The sequence below is a fragment of the Triturus cristatus genome, chromosome 1_2, assembly GCF_964204655.1.
Source record: "Triturus cristatus chromosome 1_2, aTriCri1.1, whole genome shotgun sequence".
NCBI classification, from domain to species: Eukaryota; Metazoa; Chordata; class Amphibia; order Caudata; family Salamandridae; genus Triturus; species Triturus cristatus.
The window spans coordinates 1193791623-1193817332 of NC_140580.1; the positions used below are offsets into that span (position 1 = coordinate 1193791623).

Sequence of the window (25710 nt, forward strand, 5' to 3'; positions counted from 1 at the left end):
CTCCGTCCCCGGGTGCGGCTCCGTCCTGGGGTGCGGGAGCCCCCTGTCCCGCAAGCCAGCCGAGGGTCCGTGCGCTGGGGACGGGTGTCCACCGGGGCCCGGGGAGGCTCTCCCCGGCCTGGCTAGGTTTCGGAAGCTGGTCCCGGTGCTGGAGCTCCGTCCCAGGGTGCGGTTCCGTCCCGGGGTGCGGGAGCCCCCTGTCCCGCAAGCCAGCTGAGAGTCCAGCCGCTGGGGAGGGGTGTCCACCGGGGCCCGGGGAGGCTCTCCCCGGCCTGGCTAGGTTTCGGAAGCTGGTCCCGGTGCTGGAGCTCCGTCCCAGGGTGCGGTTCCGTCCCGGGGTGCGGGAGCCCCCTGTCCCGCAAGCCAGCTGAGGGTCCAGCCGCTGGGGAGGGGTGTCCACCGGGGCCCGGGGAGGCTCTCCCCAGCCTGGCTAGGGTCCGGAAGCTGGGCCCGGTGCTGGAGCTCCGTCCTGGGGTGCGGGAGCCCCCTGTCCCGCAAGCCAGCCGAGGGTCCGGGCGCTGGGGACAGGGTGTCCACCGGGGCCCGGGGAGGCTCTCCCCGGCCTGGCTGGAGGTCCGGGAGCTGGGCCAGGTGCTGGAGCTCCGTCCCGGGGTGCGGGAGCCCCCTGTCCCGCAAGCCAGCCGAGGGTCCGGGCGCTGGGGTCGGGTGTCCACCGGGGCCCGGGGAGTCTCTCCCCGGGCCTGGCTGGGGGTCCGGAAGCTGGGCCCGGTGCTGGAGCTCCGTCCCGGGGTTGCGGGAGCCCCCTGTCCCGCAAGCCAGCCGAGGGTCCGGGAGCTGGGGACAGGGTGTCCACCGGGGCCCGGGGAGTCTCTCCCCGGCCTGGCTGGAGGTCCGGGAGCTGGGCCCGGTGCTGGAGCTCCGTCGCGGGGTGCGGGAGCCCCCTGTCCCGCAAGCCAGCCGAGGGTCCGGGCGCTGGGGACAGGGTGTCCACCGGGGCCCGGGGAGGCTCTCCCCGGCCTGGCTGGGGGTCCAGGAAGCTGGGCCCGGTGCTGGAGCTCCGTCCCGGGGTGCGGGAGCCCCCTGTCCCGCAAGCCAGCGGAGGGTCCGGGCGCTGGGGACGGGGGTCCACCGGGGCCCGGGGAGGCTCTCCCCGGGCCTTGCTAGGCTCCGTGTGCCCGGAGGAGGCTCCCCGGCCTGGCTGCTTTCAGAAGAAAGGACCGGGCCCGTGAGCCGGGGTGGCTTGCTTTTTTATTCTACGCTGGCGGAACGGAATTTTCCGCCCACCCCTAATTACGAGGCCTCGTGATGAGTATGAGGCCTTGTGATGAGTACAAGGCCTTGTGATGAGGACGAGGCCTCTTGTGATGACTATGAGGCCTCATGTGATTAGTACGATGCCTCATGTGATGAGTACTAGGCCTCATGTGATGAGGACAAGGCCTCATGTGATGAGTCCGAGGCCTCGTGATGAGGACGAGGCCTCATGTGATATGGACGAGGCCTCATGTGATGAGGACGAGGCCTCTTGTGATGACTATGAGGCCTCTTGGGATGACTACGAGGCCTCATGTGATGAGTACGAGGCCTTTTGATGAGTACAAGGCCTCATGTGAGACAGTACTAGGCAACATGTGATGATTATGAGTCACCATGTGATGAGTACAAGGCCTCATTGAGTACGAGGCCTCATGGAATGAGTACAAGGCCTCATGGGATGAGTACGAGGCCTCATGGGATGCGTACGAGGCCTCATGTGATGCGTACGAGGCCTCATGTGATGAGTACGAGGTCCCATGTGATGAGTATGAGGCCTTGTGCTGAGGACGAGGCCTCATGTGATGAGGACGAGGCCTCATGTGATGAGGACGAGGCCTCATGTGATAAGTCCAAGGCCTCATGTGTTGCGTACAAGGCCTCGTTGATTACGAGGCCTTGTGATGAGTATGAGGCCTTGTGATGAGTACAAGGCCTTGTGATGAGGACGAGACCTCATTTGATTAGTACGATGCCTCATGTGATGAGAACGAGGCCTCATGTGATGAGGACAAGGCCTCATGTGATGAGTCCGAGGCCTCTTGGGATGACTACGAGGCCTCATGTGATGAGTACGAGGCCTTTTGATGAGTACAAGGCCTCATAGAGTACGAGGCCTCATGAGATGAGCACCAGGCCTCATGTGATGAGCACGAGGCCTCATGTGATGAGTATGAGGCCTCATGTGATGAGTACGAGGCCTTTTGATGAGTAAAAGGCCTCTTTGAGTACGAGGCCTCCTGTGATGAGTACGAAGCCTCCTGTGATGAGTACGAAGCCTCATGTGATGAGTACTAGGCAACATGTGATGGTTACGAGTCGTCATGTGATGAGTACAAGGCCTCATTTAGTACGAGGCCTCATGGGATGAGTACAAGGCCTCATGGTATGAGTACGAGGCCTCGTGATGAGGATGAGGCCTCATGTGATGAGTACGAGGCCTCATGTGATGAGTACGAGGCCTTGTGATGAGTGTGAGGCCTCGTGATGAGGACGAGGCCTCATGTGATGAGTATGAGGCCTCGTGATGAGGATGACGACGAGGCCTCATGTAATGAGTATGAGGCCTCGTGATGAGGATGACGACGAGGCCTCATGTAATGAGTATGAGGCCTCATGGGATGAGTACGAGGCCTCGTGATGAGTGGGAGGCCTCATGTGATGAGGACGAGGCCTCATGTATTGAGTACGAGGCCTCATGTGATGAGTATGAGGCCTTGTGATGAGGACAAGGCCTCATGTGATGAGTACGAGGCCTTGTGATGAGTGTGAGGCCATGTGATGAGTATGAGGCCTTGTGATGAGTGTGAGGCCTCGTGATGAGGACGAGGCCTCATGTGATGAGGATGAGGCCTCGCCATGAGGACAAGACCTCATGTGATGAGTAGGAGGCCTCATGTAGTGAGTACGAGGCCTCATGTGATAAGTACGAGGCCTTGCGCTGAGGACGAGGCCTCATGTGATGAGTATGAGGCCTCATGTGATGAGAATGAGGCCTCATGTGATGAGTACGAGGCCTCATGTGATGAGAATGAGGCCTCATGTGATGAGTACGAGGCCTCATGTGATGAGTACGAGGCCTCATGTAATGAGTATGTAGCCTTATGTCATGAGAATGATGCCTCATGTGATGAGTACGAGGCCTCATGTGATGAGAATGAGGCCTCATGTGATGAGGCCTCGTGATGAGTACGAGGCCTCATGTGATGAGAATGAGGCCGCATTTGATGAGTACGAGGCCTCATGTGATGAGAATGAGGCCTCATGTGATGAGTATGAGGCCTCATGTGATGAGTATAAGCTCTCATGTAATGAGTACGAGGCCTCATTGGATGAGTATGAGGCCTCATGATGAGTACAAGGCCTTGTTGAGTATGAGGCCTCATGTGATGAGTACGAGGCCTCATGTGATGAGTACGAGGCCTCATGTGATGAGTATGAGGCCTCGTGATGAGTACAAGGCCTCATGTGATGAGTACTAGGCCTCATGTGATGAGTACGAGGCCTCGTGATGAGTACAAGGCCTCATGTGATGAGTACTAGGCCTCATGTGATGATTAGGCCTTATGTGATGAGTACGAGGTCTCATGTGATGAGTACGAGGCCTTGTGATGAGTACGAGGCCTCGTGTGATGCATATGAGGCTTCTGCGTATGAGGCCTCATTGAGTACGAGGCCTCGTGATGAGTACGAGGCCTTATGTGAGGAGTACGAGGCCTCATGTGATGAGTATGAGGCCTCATGTGATGAGTACTAGGCCTCATGTAGGCCTCATGTGATGAGTACGAGGCCTGGTGATGAGTATGAGGACGAGGCCTCGTGATGAATACTAGGCCTCATGTGATGAGTACTAAGCCTCATGTAGGCCTCATGTGATGAGTATGAGGCCTGGTGATGAATACGAGGCCTTGTGCTGAGGACGAGGCCTCATGTGATGAGTATGAGGCCTCGTGATAAGTACGAGGCCTCATGTGATGAGTACGAGGCCTCATGTGATGAGTACGAGGCCTCATGTGATGAGTACTAGGCCTCATGTGATGAGTACGAGGCCTCGTGATGGATACAAGGCCTCGTTGAGTATGAGGCCTCATGTGATGAGTATGAGGCCTCATGTAATGAGTACGAGACCTCATGTAATGAGTACGAGACCTCATGTGAGACAGTACTAGGCAACGTGATGATTATGAGTCGCCATGTGATGAGTACAAGGCCTCATTGAGTACGAGGCCTCATGAAATGAGTACGAGGCCTCATGGGATGAGTACGAGGCCTCATGTGATGCGTACGAGGCCTCATGTGATGCGTACGAGGCCTCATGTGATGAGTACGAGGTCCCATGTGATGAGTACGAGGCCTTGTGCTGAGGACGAGGCCTCACGTGATGAGGACAAGGCCTCATGTGATGAGGACGAGGCCTCATGTGATAAGTCCAAGGCCTCATGTGTTGCGTACAAGGCCTCATTGATTACGAGGCCTCGTGATGAGTATGAGGCCTTGTGATGAGTACTAGGCCTTGTGATGAGGACGAGGCCTCTTGTGATGACTATGAGGCCTCATGTGATTAGTACGATGCCTCATGTGATGAGTACTAGGCCTCATGTGATGAGGACAAGGCCTCATGTGATGAGGACAAGGCCTCATGTGATGAGTCCGAGGCCTTGTGATGAGGACGAGGCCTCATGTGATATGGACGAGGACTCATGTGATGAGGACGAGGCCTCTTGTGATGACTATGAGGCCTGTTGGGATGACTACGAGGCCTCATGTGATGAGTACGAGGCCTTTTGATGAGTACAAGGCCTCATAGAGTACGAGGCCTCATGGGATGAGCACGAGGCCTCATGTGATGAGCACGAGGCCTCATGTGATGAGTATGAGGCCTCATGTGATGAGTACGAGGCCTTTTGATGAGTACAAGGCCTCTTTGAGTAGGAGGCCTCCTGTGATGAGTACGAAGCCTCATGTGATGAGTACTAGGCAACATGTGATGGTTACGAGTCGTTATGTGATGAGTACAAGGCCTCATTTAGTACGAGGCCTCATGGGATGAGTACAAGGCCTCATGGGATGAGTACGAGGCCTCGTGATGAGGACGAGGCCTCATGTGATGAGTACGAGGCCTTGTGATGAGTGCGAGGCCTCATGATGAGGACGAGGCCTCATGTGATGAGTATGAGGCCTCACGATGAGGATGAAGACGAGGCCTCATGTAATGAGTGTGAGGCCTCATGTGATGAGGACGAGGTCTCATGTGATGAGGACGAGGCCTCATGTGATGAGTACGAGGCCTCGTGATGAGTACGAGGCTTTGTGATGAGGACGAGGCCTCTTGTGATTAGTACGAGGCCTCGTGATGAGTACGAGGCCTCGTGATGAGTGTGAGGCCTCATGGGATGAGTACGGGGCCTCGTGATGAGTGGGAGGCCTCATGTGATGAGGACGAGGCCTCGTGATGAGTACGAGGCCTCGTGATGAGTACGAGGCTTTGTGATGAGTGCGAGGCCTCGTGATGAGTGCGAGGCCTCATGTGATGAGGACGAGGCCTCATGTATTGAGTACGAGGCCTCATGTGATGAGTACGAGGCCTCGTGATTAGTACGAGGCCTCGTGATGAGTACGAGGCCTCGTGATGAGTGTGAGGCCTCGTGATGAGTGCGAGGCCTCATGTGATGAGGACGAGGCCTCATGTATTGAGTACGAGGCCTCATGTGATGAGTATGAGGCCTTGTGATGAGGACGAGACCTCATGTGATAAGTACGAGGCCTTGTGATGAGTGTGAGGCCATGTGATGAGTATGAGGCCTTGTGATGAGTGTGAGGCCTCGTGATGAGGACGAGGCCTCATGTGATGAGGATGAGGCCTCGCCATGAGGACAAGACCTTCTGTGATGAGTAGGAGGCCTCATGTAGTGAGTACGAGGCCTCATGTGATGAGAATGAGGCCTCATGTGATGAGTACGAGGCCTCATGTGATGAGTACGAGGCCTCATGTGATGAGGACGAGGCCTCGTGATGAGGATGAGGCATCGTGATGAGGACGAGGCCTTCGAATGAGGACGAGGCCTCGTGATGAGTGCGAGGCCTCATGTGATGAGTACGAGGCCTCATGTGATGAGTACTAGGCAATATGTGATGATTACGAGTTGTCATGTGATCAGTACGAGGCCTTGTGCTGAGGACGAGGCCTCAAGTGATGAGTATGAGGCCTCATGTGATGAGAATGAGGCCTCATGTGATGAGTACGAGGCCTCATGTGATGAGGACGAGGCCTCGTGATGAGGATGAGGCATCGTGATGAGGACGAGGCCTTCGAATGAGGACGAGGCCTCGTGATGAGTGCGAGGCCTCATGTGATGAGTACGAGGCCTCATGTGATGAGTACTAGGCAATATGTGATGATTACGAGTTGTCATGTGATCAGTACGAGGTCTCATGTGATGAGTACAAGGCCTTGTGATGAGTATGAGGCCTTATGTGAGGAGTACGAGGCCTCATGTGATGAGTACTAGGCCTCATGTAGGCCTCATGTGATGAGTACGAGGCCTCGTGATGAGTATGAGGCCTCGTGATGAGGACGAGGCCTCATGTGATGAGTACTAGGCCTCATGTAGGCCTCATGTGATGAGTACGAGGCCTGGTGATGAGTACGAGGCCTGGTGATGAGTACGAGGCCTTGTGCTGAGGAGTATGAGGCCTGGTGATGAGTATGAGGCCTTGTGACGAGACCTCATGTGATGAATACTAGGCCTCATGTAGGCCTCATGTGATGAGTACGAGGCCTCATGTGATGAGTACGAGGCCTTGTGCTGAGGACGAGGCCTCATGTGATGAGTAAGAGGCCTCATGTGATGAGAATGAGGCCTCATGTGATGAGTACGAGGCCTCATGTGATGAGTACGAGGCCTCATGTGATGAGAATGAGGCCTCATGTGATGAGTACGAGGCCTCATGTGATGAGTACGAGGCCTCATGTGATGAGTATGTGGCCTCATGTCATGAGAAGGAGGCCTCATGTCATGAGAAGGAGGCCTCATGTGATGAGTATGATGCCTCATGTGATGAGTACGAGGCCTCATGTGATGAGTATAAGCTCTCATGTAATGAGTACGAGGCCTCATGTGATGAGTACGAGGCCTCATGTGATGAGTACGAGGCCTCATGATGAGTACAAGGCCTTGTTGAATACGAGGCTTCATGTGATGAGTACGAGGCCTCATGTGATGAGTACGAGGCCTCATGTGATGATTAGGCCTCATGTGATGAGTACAAGGTCTCATGTGATGAGTACGAGGCCTCGTGATGAGTACGAGGCTCATGTGATGAGTACGAGGCCTCATGTGATGAGTACGAGGCCTCATGATGAGTACAAGGCCTTGTTGAATACGAGGCTTCATGTGATGAGTACGAGGCCTCATGTGATGAGTACGAGGCCTCATGTGATGATTAGGCCTCATGTGATGAGTACAAGGTCTCAAGTGATGAGTATGAGGCCTCATGTGATGAGTATGAGGCCTCATGTAATGAGTATGAGGCCTCATGTGATGAGTATGATGCCTCATGTGATGAGTACGAGGCCTCATGTGATGAGTATAAGCTCTCATGTAATGAGTACGAGGCCTCATGTGATGAGTAAAAGGCCTCATGTGATGAGTACGAGGCCTCATGATGAGTACAAGGCCTTGTTGAATACGAGGCTTCATGTGATGAGTACGAGGCCTCATGTGATGAGTACGAGGCCTCATGTGATGATTAGGCCTCATGTGATGAGTACAAGGCCTCATGTGATGAGTACGAGGCCTCGTGATGAGTACGAGGCCTCATGTGATGAGTACGAGGCCTCATGTGATGAGTACGAGGCCTCATGATGAGTACAAGGCCTTGTTGAAGACGAGGCTTCATGTGATGAGTACGAGGCCTCATGTGATGAGTACGAGGCCTCATGTGATGATTAGGCCTCATGTGATGAGTACAAGGTCTCAAGTGATGAGTATGAGGCCTCATGTGATGAGTATGAGGCCTCATGTGATGAGTATGATGCCTCATGTGATGAGTACGAGGCCTCATGTGATGAGTATAAGCTCTCATGTAATGAGTACGAGGCCTCATGTGATGAGTACGAGGCCTCATGTGATGAGTACGAGGCCTCATGATGAGTACAAGGCCTTGTTGAATACGAGGCTTCATGTGATGAGTACGAGGCCTCATGTGATGAGTACGAGGCCTCATGTGATGATTAGGCCTCATGTGATGAGTACAAGGTCTCATGTGATGAGTACGAGGTCTCGTGATGAGTACGAGGCCTCATGTGATGAGTACGAGGCCTCATGTGATGAGTACGAGGCCTCATGATGAGTACAAGGCCTTGTTGAATACGAGGCTTCATGTGATGAGTACGAGGCCTCATGTGATGAGTACGAGGCCTCATGTGATGATTAGGCCTCATGTGATGAGTACAAGGTCTCAAGTGATGAGTATGAGGCCTCATTGAGTACGAGGCCTCGTGATGAGTACGAGGCCTTATGTGAGGAGTACGAGGCCTCATGTGATGAGTATGAGGCCTCATGTGATGAGTACTAGGCCTCATGTAGGCCTCATGTGATGAGTATGAGGACGAGGCCTTGTGATGAATACTAGGCCTCATGTGATGAGTATGAAGCCTCATGTGATGAGTACTAAGCCTCATGTAGGCCTCATGTGATGAGTATGAGGCCTGGTGATGCGTACGAGGCCTTGTGCTGAGGACTAGGCCTCATGTGATGAGTATGAGGCCTCGTGATGAGTACGAGGCCTCATGTGATGAGTATGAGGCCTCGTGATGAGTATGAGGCCTCGTGATGAGTACAAGGCCTCATGTGATGAGTACTAGGCCTCATGTGATGAGTACGAGGCCTCATGATGAGTACAAGGCCTCGTTGAGTATGAGGCCTCATGTGATGAGTATGAGACCTCATGTAATGAGTACGAGACCTCATGTGAGACAGTACTAGGCAACATGTGATGATTATGAGTCACCATGTGATGAGTACAAGGCCTCATTGAGTACGAGGCCTCATGGAATGAGTACAAGGCCTCATGGGATGAGTACGAGGCCTCATGTGATGCGTACGAGGCCTCATGTGATGCGTACGAGGCCTCATGTGATGAGTACGAGGCCTTGTGCTGAGGACGAGGCCTCATGTGATGAGGACGAGGCCTCATGTGATGAGGACGAGGCCTCATGTGATAAGTCCAAGGCCTCATGTGTTGCGTACAAGGCCTCGTTGATTACGAGGCCTCGTGATGAGTATGAGGCCTTGTGATGAGTACAAGGCCTTGTGATGAGGACGAGGCCTCTTGTGATGACTATGAGACCTCATGTGATTAGTACGATGCCTCATGTGATGAGTACTAGGCCTCATGTGATGAGAACGAGGCCTCATGTGATGAGGACAAGGCCTCATGTGATGAGTCCGAGGCCTCTTGGGATGACTACGAGGCCTCATGTGATGAGTACGAGGCCTTTTGATGAGTACAAGGCCTCATAGAGTACGAGGCCTCATGGGATGAGCACCAGGCCTCATGTGATGAGCACGAGGCTTCATGTGATAAGTATGAGGCCTCATGTGATGAGTACGAGGCCTTTTGATGAGTAAAAGGCCTCTTTGAGTACGAGGCCTCCTGTGATGAGTACGAAGCCTCCTGTGATGAGTACGAAGCCTCATGTGATGAGTACTAGGCAACATGTGATGGTTACGAGTCGTCATGTGATGAGTACAAGGCCTCATTTAGTACGAGGCCTCATGGGATGAGTACAAGGCCTCAGGGGATGAGTACGAGGCCTCGTGATGAGGACGAGGCCTCATGTGATGAGTACGAGGCCTCATGTGATGAGTACGAGGCCTTGTGATGAGTGCGAGGCCTCGTGATGAGGACGAGGCCTCATGTGATGAGTATGAGGCCTCGTGATGAGGATGACGACGAGGCCTCATGTAATGAGTATGAGGCCTCATGTGATGAGGACGAGTTCTCATGTGATGAGGACTAGGCCTCATGTGATGAGTACGAGGCCTCGTGATGAGTACGAGGCTTTGTGATGAGGACGAGGCCTCTTGTGATTAGTACGAGGCCTCGTGATGAGTACGAGGCCTCGTGATGAGTGTGAGGCCTCATGGGATGAGTACGAGGCCTCGTGGTGAGTGGGAGGCCTCATGTGATGAGGACGAGGCCTCATGTATTGAGTACGAGGCCTCATGTGATGAGTATGAGGCCTTGTGATGAGGACGAGGCCTCATGTGATGAGTACGAGGCCTTGTGATGAGTGTGAGGCCATGTGATGAGTATGAGGCCTTGTGATGAGTGTGAGGCCTCGTGATGAGGACGAGGCCTCATGTGATGAGGATGAGGCCTCGCCATGAGGACAAGACCTCATGTGATGAGTAGGAGGCCTCATGTAGTGAGTACGAGGCCTCATGTGATAAGTACGAGGCCTTGTGCTGAGGACGAGGCCTCATTTGATGAGTATGAGGCCTCATGTGATGAGAATGAGGCCTCATGTGATGAGTACGAGGCCTCATGTGATGAGAATGAGGCCTCGTGTGATGAGTACGAGGCCTCATGTGATGAGTACGAGGCCTCATGTGATGAGTATGTGGCCTTATGTCATGAGAATGATGCCTCATGTGATGAGTACGAGGCCTCATGTGATGAGAATGAGGCCTCATGTGATGAGTACGAGGCCTCATGTGATGAGAATGAGGCCTCATGTGATGAGTATGAGGCCTCATGTGATGAGTATAAGCTCTCATGTAATGAGTACGAGGCCTCATTGGATGAGTATGAGGCCTCATGATGAGTACAAGGCCTTGTTGAGTACGAGGCCTCATGTGATGAGTACGAGGCCTCATGTGATGAGTACGAGGCCTCATGTGATGAGTACGAGGCCTCATGTGATGAGTATGAGGCCTCATGTGATGAGTACGAGGCCTCGTGATGAGTACAAGGCCTCATGTGATGAGTACTAGGCCTCATGTGATGAGTACGAGGCCTCATGTGATGATTAGGCCTTATGTGATGAGTACGAGGTCTCATGTGATGAGTACGAGGCCTTGTGATGAGTACGAGGCCTCGTGTGATGCATGTGAGGCTTCTGCGTATGAGGCCTCATTGAGTACGAGGCCTCGTGATGAGTACGAGGCCTTATGTGAGGAGTACGAGGCCTCATGTGATGAGTATGAGGCCTCATGTGATGAGTACTAGGCCTCATGTAGGCCTCATGTGATGAGTACGAGGCCTGGTGATGAGTATGAGGCCTCGTGATGAGGACGAGGCCTCATGATGAATACTAGGCCTCATGTGATGAGTACGAGGCCTCATGTGATGAGTACTAAGCCTCATGTAGGCCTCATGTGATGAGTATGAGGCCTGGTGATGAGTACGAGGCCTTGTGCTGAGGACGAGGCCTCATGTGATGAGTATGAGGCCTCGTGATAAGTACGAGGCCTCATGTGATGAGTACGAGGCCTCATGTGATGAGTACGAGGCCTCATGTGATGAGTACTAGGCCTCATGTGATGAGTACGAGGCCTCGTGATAGATACAAGGACTCGTTGAGTATGAGGCCTCATGTGATGAGTATGAGGCCTCATGTAATGAGTACGAGACCTCATGTAATGAGTACGAGACCTCATGTGAGACAGTACTAGGCAACATGTGATGATTATGAGTCGCCATGTGATGAGTACAAGGCCTCATTGAGTACGAGGCCTCATGAAATGAGTACGAGGCCTCATGGGATGAGTACGAGGCCTCATGTGATGCGTACAAGGCCTCATGTGATGCGTACGAGGCCTCATGTGATGAGTACAAGGTCCCATGTGATGAGTACGAGGCCTTGTGCTGAGGACGAGGCCTCACGTGATGAGGACAAGGCCTCATGTGATGAGGACGAGGCCTCGTGATGAGTACGAGGCATTGTGATGAGGACGAGGCCTCTTGTGATTAGTACGAGGCCTCGTGATGAGTACGAGGCCTCGTGATGAGTGTGAGGCCTCATGGGATGAGTACGAGGCCTCGTGATGAGTGGGAGGCCTCATGTGATGAGGACGAGGCCTCATGTATTGAGTACGAGGCCTCATGTGATGAGTATGAGGCCTTGTGATGAGGACGAGGCCTCATGTGATGAGTACGAGGCCTCGTGATGAGTGCGAGGCCTCATGTGATGAGGACGAGGCCTCATGTATTGAGTACGAGGCCTCATGTGATGAGTATGAGGCCTTGTGATGAGGACGAGACCTCATGTGATAAGTACGAGGCCTCGTGATGAGTGCGAGGCCTCATGTGATGAGGACGAGGCCTCATGTATTGAGTACGAGGCCTCATGTGATGAGTATGAGGCCTTGTGATGAGGACGAGACCTCATGTGATGAGTACGAGGCCTTGTGATGAGTGTGAGGCCATGTGATGAGTATGAGGCCTTGTGATGAGTGTGAGGCCTCGTCATGAGGACGAGGCCTCATGTGATGAGGATGAGGCCTCGCCATGAGGACAAGACCTCATGTGATGAGTAGGAGGCCTCATGTAGTGAGTACGAGGCCTCATGTGATAAGTACGAGGCCTTGTGCTGAGGACGAGGCCTCAAGTGATGAGCATGAGGCCTCATGTGATGAGAATGAGGCCTCATGTGATGAGTACGAGGCCTCATGTGATGAGGACGAGGCCTCGTGATGAGGACGAGGCATCGTGATGAGGACGAGGCCTTCGGATGAGGACGAGGCCTCATGTGATGAGTACTAGGCAATATGTGATGATTACGAGTTGTCATGTGATCAGTACGAGGTCTCATGTGATGAGTACAAGGCCTCGTGATGAGTATGAGGCCTTATGTGAGGAGTACGAGGCCTCATGTGATGAGTACTAGGCCTCATGTAGGCCTCATGTGATGAGTACGAGGCCTGGTGATGAGTATGAGGCCTCGTGATGAGGACGAGGCCTCATGTGATGAGTACGAGGCCTCATGTAGGCCTCATGTGATGAGTACGAGGCCTTGTGCTGAGGAGTATGAGGCCTGGTGATGAGTATGAGGCCTTGTAACGAGACCTCATGTGATGAATACTAGGCCTCATGTAGGCCTCATGTGATGAGTACGAGGCCTCATGTGATGAGTACGAGGCCTTGTGCTGAGGACGAGGCCTCATGTGATGAGTAAGAGGCCTCATGTGATGAGAATGAGGCCTCATGTGATGAGTACGAGGCCTCATGTGATGAGTACGAGGCCTCATGTGATGAGTACGAGGCCTCATGTGATGAGTATGAGGCCTCATGTCAGGAGAATGAGGCCTCATGTGATGAGTATGAGGCCTCATGTGATGAGTATGAGGCCTCATGTGATGAGTACGAGGCCTCATGTGATGAGTATAAGCTCTCATGTAATGAGTACGAGGCCTCATGTGATGAGTACGAGGCCTCATGATGAGTACAAGGCCTTGTTGAATACGAGGCCTCATGTGATGAGTACGAGGCCTCATGTGATGAGTACGAGGCCTCATGTGATGATTAGGCCTCATGTGATGAGTACAAGGTCTCATGTGATGAGTACGAGGCCTCGTGATGAGTACGAGGCCTCGTGTGATGCATATGAGGCTTCTGCGTATGAGGCCTCATTGAGTACGAGGCCTCGTGATGAGTACGAGGCCTCATGTGATGAGTATGAGGCCTCATGTGATGAGTACTAGGCCTCATGTAGGCCTCATGTGATGAGTATGAGGACGAGGCCTTGTGATGAATACTAGGCCTCATGTGATGAGTACGAAGCCTCATGTGATGAGTACTAAGCCTCATGTAGGCCTCATGTGATAAGTATGAGGCCTGGTGATGCGTACGAGGCCTTGTGCTGAGGACGAGGCCTCATGTGATGAGTATGAGGCCTCGTGATGAATACGAGGCCTCATGTGATGAGTACGAGGCCTCATGTGATGAGTATGAGGCCTCGTGATGAGTATGAGGCCTCATGATGAGTACAAGGCCTCATGTGATGAGTACGAGGCCTCGTGATGAGTACAAGGCCTCGTTGAGTATGAGGCCTCATGTGATGAGTATGAGGCCTCATGTAATGAGTATGAGACCTCATGTGAGACAGTACTAGGCAACATGTGATGATTATGAGTCACCATGTGATGAGTACAAGGCCTCATTGAGTACGAGGCCTCATGGAATGAGTACAAGGCCTCATGGGATGAGTACGAGGCCTCATGTGATGCGTACGAGGCCTCATGTGATGCGTACGAGGCCTCATGTGATGAGTACGAGGTCCCATGTGATGAGTACGAGGCCTTGTGCTGAGGACGAGGCCTCATGTGATGAGGACAAGGTCTCATGTGATGAGGACGAGGCCTCATGTGATGAGGACGAGGCCTCATGTGATGAGGACGAGGCCTCATGTGATAAGTCCAAGGCCTCATGTGTTGCGTACAAGGCCTCGTTGATTACGAGGCCTCGTGATGAGTATGAGGCCTTGTGATGAGTACAAGGCCTTGTGATGAGGATGAGGCCTCTTGTGATGACTATGAGACCTCATGTGATTAGTACGATGCCTCATGTGATGAGTACTAGGCCTCATGTGATGAGAACGAGGCCTCATGTGATGAGTCCGAGGCCTCTTGGGATGACTACGAGGCCTCATGTGATGAGTACGAGGCCTTTTGATGAGTACAAGGCCTCATAGAGTACGAGGCCTCATGGGATGAGCACCAGGCCTCATGTGATGAGCACGAGGCCTCATGTGATGAGTATGAGGCCTCGTGATGAGTACGAGGCCTTTTGATGAGTAAAAGGCCTCTTTGAGTACGAGGCCTCCTGTGATGAGTACGAAGCCTCCTGTGATGAGTACGAAGCCTCATGTGATGAGTACTAGGCAACATGTGATGGTTACGAGTCGTCATGTGATGAGTACAAGGCCTCATTTAGTACGAGGCCTCATGGGATGAGTACAAGGCCTCATGGGATGAGCACCAGGCCTCATGTGATGAGCACGAGGCCTCATGTGATGAGTATGAGGCCTCATGTGATGAGTACGAGGCCTTTTGATGAGTAAAAGGCCTCTTTGAGTACGAGGCCTCCTGTGATGAGTACGAAGCCTCCTGTGATGAGTACGAAGCCTTATGTGATGAGTACTAGGCAACATGTGATGGTTACGAGTCGTCATGTGATGAGTACAAGGCCTCATTTAGTACGAGGCCTCATGGGATGAGTACAAGGCCTCATGGGATGAGTACGAGGCCTCGTGATGAGGACGAGGCCTCATGTGATGAGTACGAGGCCTCATGTGATGAGTACGAGGCCTCATGTGATGAGTACGAGGCCTTGTGATGAGTGCGAGGCCTCGTGATGAGTGCGAGGCCTCGTGATGAGGACGAGGCCTCATGTGATGAGTATGAGGACTCGTGATGAGGATGACGACGAGGCCTCATGTAATGAGTATGAGGCCTCATGTGATGAGGACGAGGTCTCATGTGATGAGGACGAGGCCTTATGTGATGAGTACGAGGCCTCGTGATGAGTACGAGGCTTTGTGATGAGGACGAGGCCTCTTGTGATTAGTACGAGGCCTCGTGATGAGTACGAGGCCTCGTGATGAGTGTGAGGCCTCATGGGATGAGTATGAGGCCTCGTGATGAGTGGGAGGCCTCATGTGATGAGGACGAGGCCTCATGTATTGAGTACGAGGCCTCATGTGATGAGTATGAGGCCTTGTGATGAGGACGTGGCCTCATGTGATGAGTACGAGGCCTTGTGATGAGTGTGAGGCCATGTGATGAGTATGACACCTTGTGATGAGTGTGAGGCCTCGTGATGAGGACGAGGCCTCATGTGATGAGGATGAGGCCTCGCCATGAGGACAAGACCTCATGTGACGAGTAGGAGGCCTCATGTAGTGAGTACGAGGCCTCATGTGATAAGTACGAGGCCTTGTGCTGAGGACGAGGCCTCATGTGATGAGTCTGAGGCCTCATGTGATGAGAATGAGGCCTCATGTGATGAGTACGAGGCCTCATGTGATGAGAATGAGGCCTCATGTGATGAGTACGAGGCCTCATGTGATGAGTACGAGGCCTCATGTGATGAGTATGTGGCCTTATGTCATGAGAATGATGCCTCATGTGATGAGTACGAGGCCTCATGTGATGAGAATGAGGCCTCATGTGATGAGTACGAGGCCTCATGTGATGAGAATGAGGCCTCATGTGATGAGTATGAGGCCTCATGTGATGAGTATAAGCTCTCATGTAATGAGTACGAGGCATCATTGGATGAGTATGAGGCCTCATGATGAGTACAAGGCCTTGTTGAGTACGAGGCCTCATGTGATGAGTACGAGGCCTCATGTGATGAGTACGAGGCCTCATGTGATGAGTATGAGGCCTCATGTGATGAGTATGAGGCCTCGTGATGAGTACAAGGCCTCATGTGATGAGTACTAGGCCTCATGTGATGAGTACGAGGCCTCGTGATGAGTACAAGGCCTCATGTGATGAGTACTAGGCCTCATGTGATGAGTACGAGGCCTCATGTGATGATTAGGCCTTATGTGATGAGTACAAGGTCTCATGTGATGAGTACGAGGCCTTGTGATGAGGACGAGGCTTCATATGATGAGTACAGGGCCTCATGTGATGAGTACTAGGCAATATGTGATGATTACGAGTTGTCATGTGATGAGTACAAGGCCTCATTGAGTACGAGACCTCATGGGATGAGGACGAGACCTCATGTGATGAGTACGAGGCCTCGTGATGAGGACGAGGCCTCATGTGATGAGTACGAGGCCTTGTGATGAGTGTGAGGCCATGTGATGAGTACGAGGCCATGTGATGAGTGTGAGGCCTCGTGATGAGGACGAGGCCTCATGTGATGAGGATGAGGCCTTGCCATGAGGACGAGACCTCATGTGATGAGTAGGAGGCCTCATGTAATGAGTAGGAGGCCTCATGTAATGAGTACGAGGCCTCATGGGATGAGTACAAGGCCTCGTGATGAGTGCGAGGCCTCGTGATGAGGACGAGGCCTCATGTGATGAGTACGAGGTCTCATGTGATGAGTACGAGGCCTCATGTGATGAGTACTAAGCCTCATGTAGGCCTCATGTGATGAGTATGAGGCCTGGTGATGAGTTCGAGGCCTTGTGCTGAGGACGAGGCCTCATGTGATGAGTATGAGGCCTCGTGATAAGTACGAGGCCTCATGTGATGAGTACGAGGCCTCATGTGATGAGTACGAGGCCTCATGTGATGAGTACGAGGCCTCGTGATGGATACAAGGCCTCGTTGAGTATGAGGCCTCATGTGTTGAGTATGAGGCCTCATGTAATGAGTACGAGACCTCATGTAATGAGTACGAGACCTCATGTGAGACAGTACTAGGCAACATGTGATGATTATGAGTCGCCATGTGATGAGTACAAGGCCTCATTGAGTACGAGGCCTCATGAAATGAGTACGAGGCCTCATGGGATGAGTACGAGGCCTCATGTGATGCGTACGAGGCCTCATGTGATGCGTACGAGGCCTCATGTGATGCGTACGAGGCCTCATGTGATGAGTACGAGGTCCCATGTGATGAGTACGAGGCCTTGTGCTGAGGACGAGGCCTCACGTGATGAGGACAAGGCCTCATGTGATGAGGACGAGGCCTCGTGATGAGTACGAGGCTTTGTGATGAGGACGAGGCCTCTTGTGATTAGTACGAGGCCTCGTGATGAGTACGAGGCCTCGTGATGAGTGTGAGGCCTCATGGGATGAGTACGAGGCCTCGTGATGAGTGGGAGGCCTCATGTGATGAGGACGAGGCCTCATGTATTGAGTACGAGGCCTCATGTGATGAGTATGAGGCCTTGTGATGAGGACGAGGCCTCATGTGATGAGTACGAGGCCTTGTGATGAGTGTGAGGCCATGTGATGAGTATGAGGCCTTGTGATGAGTGTGAGGCCTCGTGATGAGGACGAGGCCTCATGTGATGAGGATGAGGCCTCGCCATGAGGACAAGACCTCATGTGATGAGTAGGAGGCCTCATGTAGTGAGTACGAGGCCTCATGTGATGAGAATGAGGCCTCATGTGATGAGTACGAGGCCTCATGTGATGAGTACGAGGCCTCATGTGATGAGTATGTGGCCTTATGTCATGAGAATGATGCCTCATGTGATGAGTACGAGGCCTCATGTGATGAGAATGAGGCCTCATGTGATGAGTACGAGGCCTCATGTGATGAGAATGAGGCCTCATGTGATGAGTATGAGGCCTCATGTGATGAGTATAAGCTCTCATGTAATGAGTACGAGGCCTCATTGGATGAGTATGAGGCCTCATGATGAGTACAAGGCCTTGTTGAGTACGAGGCCTCATGTGATGAGTACGAGGCCTCATGTGATGAGTACGAGGCCTCATGTGATAAGTACGAGGCCTTGTGCTGAGGACGAGGCCTCATGTGATGAGTCTGAGGCCTCATGTGATGAGAATGAGGCCTCATGTGATGAGTACGAGGCCTCATGTGATGAGTACGAGGCCTCATGTGATGAGAATGAGGCCTCATGTGATGAGTACGAGGCCTCATGTGATGAGTACGAGGCCTCATGTGATGAGTATGTGGCCTTATGTCATGAGAATGATGCCTCATGTGATGAGTACGAGGCCTCATGTGATGAGAATGAGGCCTCATGTGATGAGTACGAGGCCTCATGTGATGAGAATGAGGCCTCATGTGATGAGTATGAGGCCTCATGTGATGAGTATAAGCTCTCATGTAATGAGTACGAGGCCTCATTGGATGAGTATGAGGCCTCATGATGAGTACAAGGCCTTGTTGAGTACGAGGCCTCATGTGATGAGTACGAGGCCTCATGTGATGAGTACGAGGCCTCATGTGATGAGTATGAGGCCTCATGTGATGAGTATGAGGCCTCGTGATGAGTACAAGGCCTCATGTGATGAGTACTAGGCCTCATGTGATGAGTACGAGGCCTCGTGATGAGTACAAGGCCTCATGTGATGAGTACTAGGCCTCATGTGATGAGTACGAGGCCTCATGCGATGATTAGGCCTTATGTGATGAGTACAAGGTCTCATGTGATGAGTACGAGGCCTTGTGATGAGGACGAGGCTTCATATGATGAGTACAGGGCCTCATGTGATGAGTACTAGGCAATATGTGATGATTACGAGTTGTCATGTGATGAGTACAAGGCCTCATTGAGTACGAGACCTCATGGGATGAGGACGAGACCTCATGTGATGAGTACGAGGCCTCGTGATGAGGACGAGGCCTCATGTGATGAGTACGAGGCCTTGTGATGAGTGTGAGGCCATGTGATGAGTACGAGGCCATGTGATGAGTGTGAGGCCTCGTGATGAGGACGAGGCCTCATGTGATGAGGATGAGGCCTTGCCATGAGGACGAGACCTCATGTGATGAGTAGGAGGCCTCATGTAATGAGTAGGAGGCCTCATGTAATGAGTACGAGGCCTCATGGGATGAGTACGAGGCCTCGTGATGAGTGCGAGGCCTCGTGATGAGGACGAGGCCTCATGTGATGAGTACGAGGTCTCATGTGATGAGTACGAGGCCTCATGTGATGAGTACTAAGCCTCATGTAGGCCTCATGTGATGAGTATGAGGCCTGGTGATGAGTTCGAGGCCTTGTGCTGAGGACGAGGCCTCATGTGATGAGTATGAGGCCTCGTGATAAGTACGAGGCCTCATGTGATGAGTACGAGGCCTCATGTGATGAGTACGAGGCCTCATGTGATGAGTACTAGGCCTCATGTGATGAGTACGAGGCCTCGTGATGGATACAAGGCCTCGTTGAGTATGAGGCCTCATGTGTTGAGTATGAGGCCTCATGTAATGAGTACGAGACCTCATGTAATGAGTACGAGACCTCATGTGAGACAGTACTAGGCAACATGTGATGATTATGAGTCGCCATGTGATGAGTACAAGGCCTCATTGAGTACGAGGCCTCATGAAATGAGTACGAGGCCTCATGGGATGAGTACGAGGCCTCATGTGATGCGTACGAGGCCTCATGTGATGCGTACGAGGCCTCATGTGATGCGTACGAGGCCTCATGTGATGAGTACGAGGTCCCATGTGATGAGTACGAGGCCTTGTGCTGAGGACGAGGCCTCACGTGATGAGGACAAGGCCTCATGTGATGAGGACGAGGCCTCGTGATGAGTACGAGGCTTTGTGATGAGGACGAGGCCTCTTGTGATTAGTACGAGGCCTCGTGATGAGTACTAGGCCTCGTGATGAGTGTGAGGCCTCATGGGATGAGTACGAGGCCTCGTGATGAGTGGGAGGCCTCATGTGATGAGGACGAGGCCTCATGTATTGAGTACGAGGCCTCATGTGATGAGTATGAGGCCTTGTGATGAGGACGAGGCCTCATGTGATGAGTACGAGGCCTTGTGATGAGTGTGAGGCCATGTGATGAGTATGAGGCCTTGTGATGAGTGTGAGGCCTCGTGATGAGGACGAGGCCTCATGTGATGAGGATGAGGCCTCGCCATGAGGACAAGACCTCATGTGATGAGTAGGAGGCCTCATGTAGTGAGTACGAGGCCTCATGTGATGAGAATGAGGCCTCATGTGATGAGTACGAGGCCTCATGTGATGAGTACGAGGCCTCATGTGATGAGTATGTGGCCTTATGTCATGAGAATGATGCCTCATGTGATGAGTACGAGGCCTCATGTGATGAGAATGAGGCCTCATGTGATGAGTACGAGGCCTCATGTGATGAGAATGAGGCCTCATGTGATGAGTATGAGGCCTCATGTGATGAGTATAAGCTCTCATGTAATGAGTACGAGGCCTCATTGGATGAGTATGAGGCCTCATGATGAGTACAAGGCCTTGTTGAGTGCGAGGCCTCATGTGATGAGTACGAGGCCTCATGTGATGAGTACGAGGCCTCATGTGATGAGTATGAGGCCTCATGTGATGAGTATGAGGCCTCGTGATGAGTACAAGGCCTCATGTGATGAGTACTAGGCCTCATGTGATGAGTACAAGGCCTCATGTGATGAGTGCTAGGCCTCATGTGATGAGTACGAGGCCTCATGTGATGATTAGGCCTTATGTGATGAGTACGAGGTCTCATGTGATGAGTACGAGGCCTTGTGATGAGTACGAGGTCTCGTGTGATGCATATGAGGCTTCTGCGTATGAGGCCTCATTGAGTACGAGGCCTCGTGATGAGTACGAGGCCTTATGTGAGGAGTACGAGGCCTCATGTGATGAGTATGAGGCCTCATGTGATGAGTACTAGGCCTCATGTAGGCCTCATGTGATGAGTACGAGGCCTGGTGATGAGTATGAGGCCTCGTGATGAGGACGAGGCCTTGTGATGAATACTAGGCCTCCTGTGATGAGTACGAGGCCTCATGTGATGAGTACTAAGCCTCATGTAGGCCTCATGTGATGAGTATGAGGCCTGGTGATGAGTACGAGGCCTTGTGCTGAGGACGAGGCCTCATGTGATGAGTATGAGGCCTCATGATAAGTACGAGGCCTCATGTGATGAGTACGAGGCCTCATGTGATGAGTACGAGGCCTCATGTGATGAGTACTAGGCCTCATGTGATGAGTACGAGGCCTCGTGATGGATACAAGGCCTCGTTGAGTATGAGGCCTCATGTGATGAGTATGAGGCCTCATGTAATGAGTACGAGACCTCATGTAATGAGTACGAGACCTCATGTGAGACAGTACTAGGCAACATGTGATGATTATGAGTCGCCATGTGATGAGTACAAGGCCTCATTGAGTACGAGGCCTCATGAAATGAGTACGAGGCCTCATGGGATGAGTACGAGGCCTCATGTGATACGTACGAGGCCTCATGTGATTCGTACGAGGCCTCATGTGATGAGTACGAGGTCCCATGTGATGAGTACGAGGCCTTGTGCTGAGGACGAGGCCTCACGTGATGAGGACAAGGCCTCATGTGATGAGGACGAGGCCTCATGTGATAAGTCCAAGGCCTCATGTGTTGCGTACAAGGCCTCATTGATTACGAGGCCTCGTGATGAGTATGAGGCCTTGTGATGAGTACAAGGCCTTGTGATGAGGACGAGGCCTCTTGTGATGACTATGAGGCCTCATGTGATTAGTACGATGCCTCATGTGATGAGTACTAGGCCTCATGTGATGAGGACGAGGCCTCATGTGATGAGGACAAGGCCTCATGTGATGAGTCCGAGGCCTCGTGATGAGGACGAGGCCTCATGTGATATGGACGAGGCCTCATGTGATGAGGACGAGGCCTCTTGTGATGACTATGAGGCCTCTTGGGATGACTACGAGGCCTCATGTGATGAGTACGAGGCCTTTTGATGAGTACAAGGCCTCATAGAGTACGAGGCCTCATGGGATGAGCACGAGGCCTCATGTGATGAGCACGAGGCCTCATGTGATGAGTATGAGGCCTCATGTGATGAGTACGAGGCCTTTTGATGAGTACAAGGCCTCTTTGAGTACGAGGCCTCCTGTGATGAGTACGAAGCCTCCTGTGATGAGTACGAAGCCTCATGTGATGAGTACTAGGCAACATCTGATGGTTACGAGTCGTCATGTGATGAGTACAAGGCCTCATTTAGTACGAGGCCTCATGGGATGAGTACAAGGCCTCATGGGATGAGTACGAGGCCTTGTGATGAGGACGAGGCCTCATGTGATGAGTACGAGGCCTCATGTGATGAGTACGAGGCCTTGTGATGCGTGTGAGGCCTCGTGATGAGGACGAGGCCTCATGTGATGAGTATGAGGCCTCGTGATGAGGATGATGACGAGGCCTCATGTGATGAGTATGAGGCCTCATGTGATGAGGACGAGGTCTCGTGATGAGGACGAGGCCTCATGTGATGAGTACGAGGCCTCGTGATGAGTACCAGGCTTTGTGATGAGGACGAGGCCTCTTGTGATTAGTACGAGGCCTCGTGATGAGTACGAGGCCTCGTGATGAGTGTGAGGCCTCATGGGATGAGTACGAGGCCTCGTGATGAGTGCGAGGCCTCATGTGATGAGGACGAGGCCTCATGTATTGAGTACGAGGCCTCATGTGATGAGTATGAGGCCTTGTGATGAGGACGAGACCTCATGTGATGAGTACGAGGCCTTGTGATGAGTGTGAGGCCATGTGATGAGTATGAGGCCTTGTGATGAGTGTGAGGCCTCGTGATGAGGACGAGGCCTCATGTGATGAGGATGAGGCCTCGCCATGAGGACAAGACCTCATGTGATGAGTAGGAGGCCTCATGTAGTGAGTACGAGGCCTCATGTGATAAGTACGAGGCCTTGTGCTGAGGACGAGGCCTCAAGTGATGAGTATGAGGCCTCATGTGATGAGAATGAGGCCTCATGTGATGAGTACGAGGCCTCATGTGATGAGAATGAGGCCTCATATGATGAGTATGAGGCCTCATGTGATGAGTACGAGGCCTCATGTGATGAGTATGTGGCCTCATGTCATGAGAATGAGGCCTCATGTGATGAGTACGAGGCCTCATGTGATGAGTACGAGGCCTTGTGATGAGTGTGAGGCCTCGTGATGAGGACGAGGCCTCATGTGATGAGTATGAGGCCTCGTGATGAGGATGAGGACGAGGCCTCAAGTAATGAGTATGAGGCCTCATGTGATGAGGACGAGGTCTCATGTGATGAGGACGAGGCCTCATGTGATGAGTACGAGGCCTCGTGATGAGTACGAGGCTTTGTGATGAGGACGAGGCCTCTTGTGATTAGTACGAGGCCTCGTGATGAGTACGAGGCCTCGTGATGAGTGTGAGGCCTCATGGGATGAGTACGAGGCCTCGTGATGAGTGCGAGGCCTCATGTGATGAGGACGAGGCCTCATGTATTGAATACGAGGCCTCATGTGATGAGTATGAGGTCTTGTGATGAGGACGAGACCTCAAGTGATGAGTACAAGGCCTTGTGATGAGTGTGAGGCCATGTGATGAGTATGAGGCCTTGTGATGAGTGTGAGGCCTCGTGATGAGGACGAGGCCTCATGTGATGAGGATGAGGCCTTGCCATGAGGACAAGACCTCATGTGATGAGTAGGAGGCCTCATGTAGTGAGTACGAGGCCTCATGTGATAAGTACGAGGCCTTGTGCTGAGGACGAGGCCTCATGTGATGAGTATGAGGCCTCATGTGATGAGAATGAGGCCTCATGTGATGAGTACGAGGCCTCATGTGATGAGTACGAGGCCTCATGTGATGGGAATGAGGCCTTATGTGATGAGTACGAGGCCTCATGTGATGAGTACGAGGCCTCATGTGATGAGTATGTGGCCTCATGTCATGAGAATGAGGCCTCATGTAATGAGTATGAGGCCTCATGTGATGAGTACGAGGCCTCATGTGATGAGTACGAGGCCTCATGATGAGTACAAGGCCTTGTTGAGTACGAGGCCTCATGTGATGAGTACGAGGCCTCATGTGATGATTAGGCCTTATGTGATGAGTACGAGGTCTCATGTGATGAGTACGAGGCCTCGTGATGAGTACGAGGCCTCATGTGATGCATATGTGGCTTCTGCGTATGAGGCCTCATTGAGTACGAGGCCTCGTGATGAGTACGAGGCCTTATGTGAGGAGTACAAGGCCTCATGTGATGAGTATGAGGCCTCATGTGATGAGTACTAGGCCTCATGTAGGCCTCATGTGATGAGTACGAGGCCTGGTGATGAGTATGAGGCCTCGTGATGAGGACGAGGCCTCGTGATGAATACTAGGCCTCATGTGATGAGTACGAGGCCTCATGTGATGAGTACTAAGCCTCGTGTAGGCCTCATGTGATGAGTATGAGGCATCGTGATAAGTACGAGGCCTCATGTGATGAGTACGAGGCCTCATGTGATGAGTACGAGGCCTCATGTGATGAGTACTAGGCCTCATGTGATGAGTACGAGGCCTTGTGATGGATACAAGGCCTCGTTGAGTACGAGGCCTCATGTGATGAGTATGAGGCCTCATGTGATGAGTACGAGACCTCATGTGAGACAGTACTAGGCAACATGTGATGATTATGAGTCGCCATGTGATGAGTACAAGGCCTCATTGAGTACGAGACCTCATGAAATGAGTACGAGGCCTCATGGGATGAGTACGAGGCCTCATGTGATGCGTACGAGGCCTCATGTGATGCATACGGGGCCTCATGTGATGAGTACGAGGTCCCATGTGATGAGTACGAGGCCTTGTGCTGAGGACGAGGCCTCATGTGATGAGGACAAGGTCTCATGTGATGAGGACGAGGCCTCATGTGATAAGTCCAAGGCCTCATGGGTTGCGCACAAGGCCTCATTGATTACGAGGCCTCGTGATGAGTATGAGGCCTTGTGATGAGTACAAGGCCTTGTGATGAGGACGAGGCCTCTTCTGATGAATACAGGCCCCAGCTAGGCCCGCAGGACACAAGGGTTCGCTCTCCTGTAATGGAATCTATAAGGAAGTTGGCACGGAAACTGCAAAGTACAAAGACAGCATTTATTAACCCTTAAGGGTGGTCCTACAATCCACACAACACTCTTCAGTATTGCATAGAGTAGCACAAAGAACTTACGTACATGGTCCCCTTTTATACACAATAGAGGGACTCATAAGTGGGTGGATACAGCATGAGGCCGAAGAACATTACCATTTATGGTCATTTTCGATACTGAATCAATATGTGGGC

At 52.5% G+C, this 25710-nt stretch overlaps 1 protein-coding gene across 1 annotated transcript in view; it reads left to right on the forward strand.

Annotated features, from left to right (window-relative positions):
• The window catches only part of DPM2 (dolichyl-phosphate mannosyltransferase subunit 2, regulatory), a 395257-nt gene that overhangs the window by 286931 nt on the left and 82616 nt on the right, over nt 1-25710 (forward strand). The gene's annotated exons all lie outside the window — the stretch shown is intronic.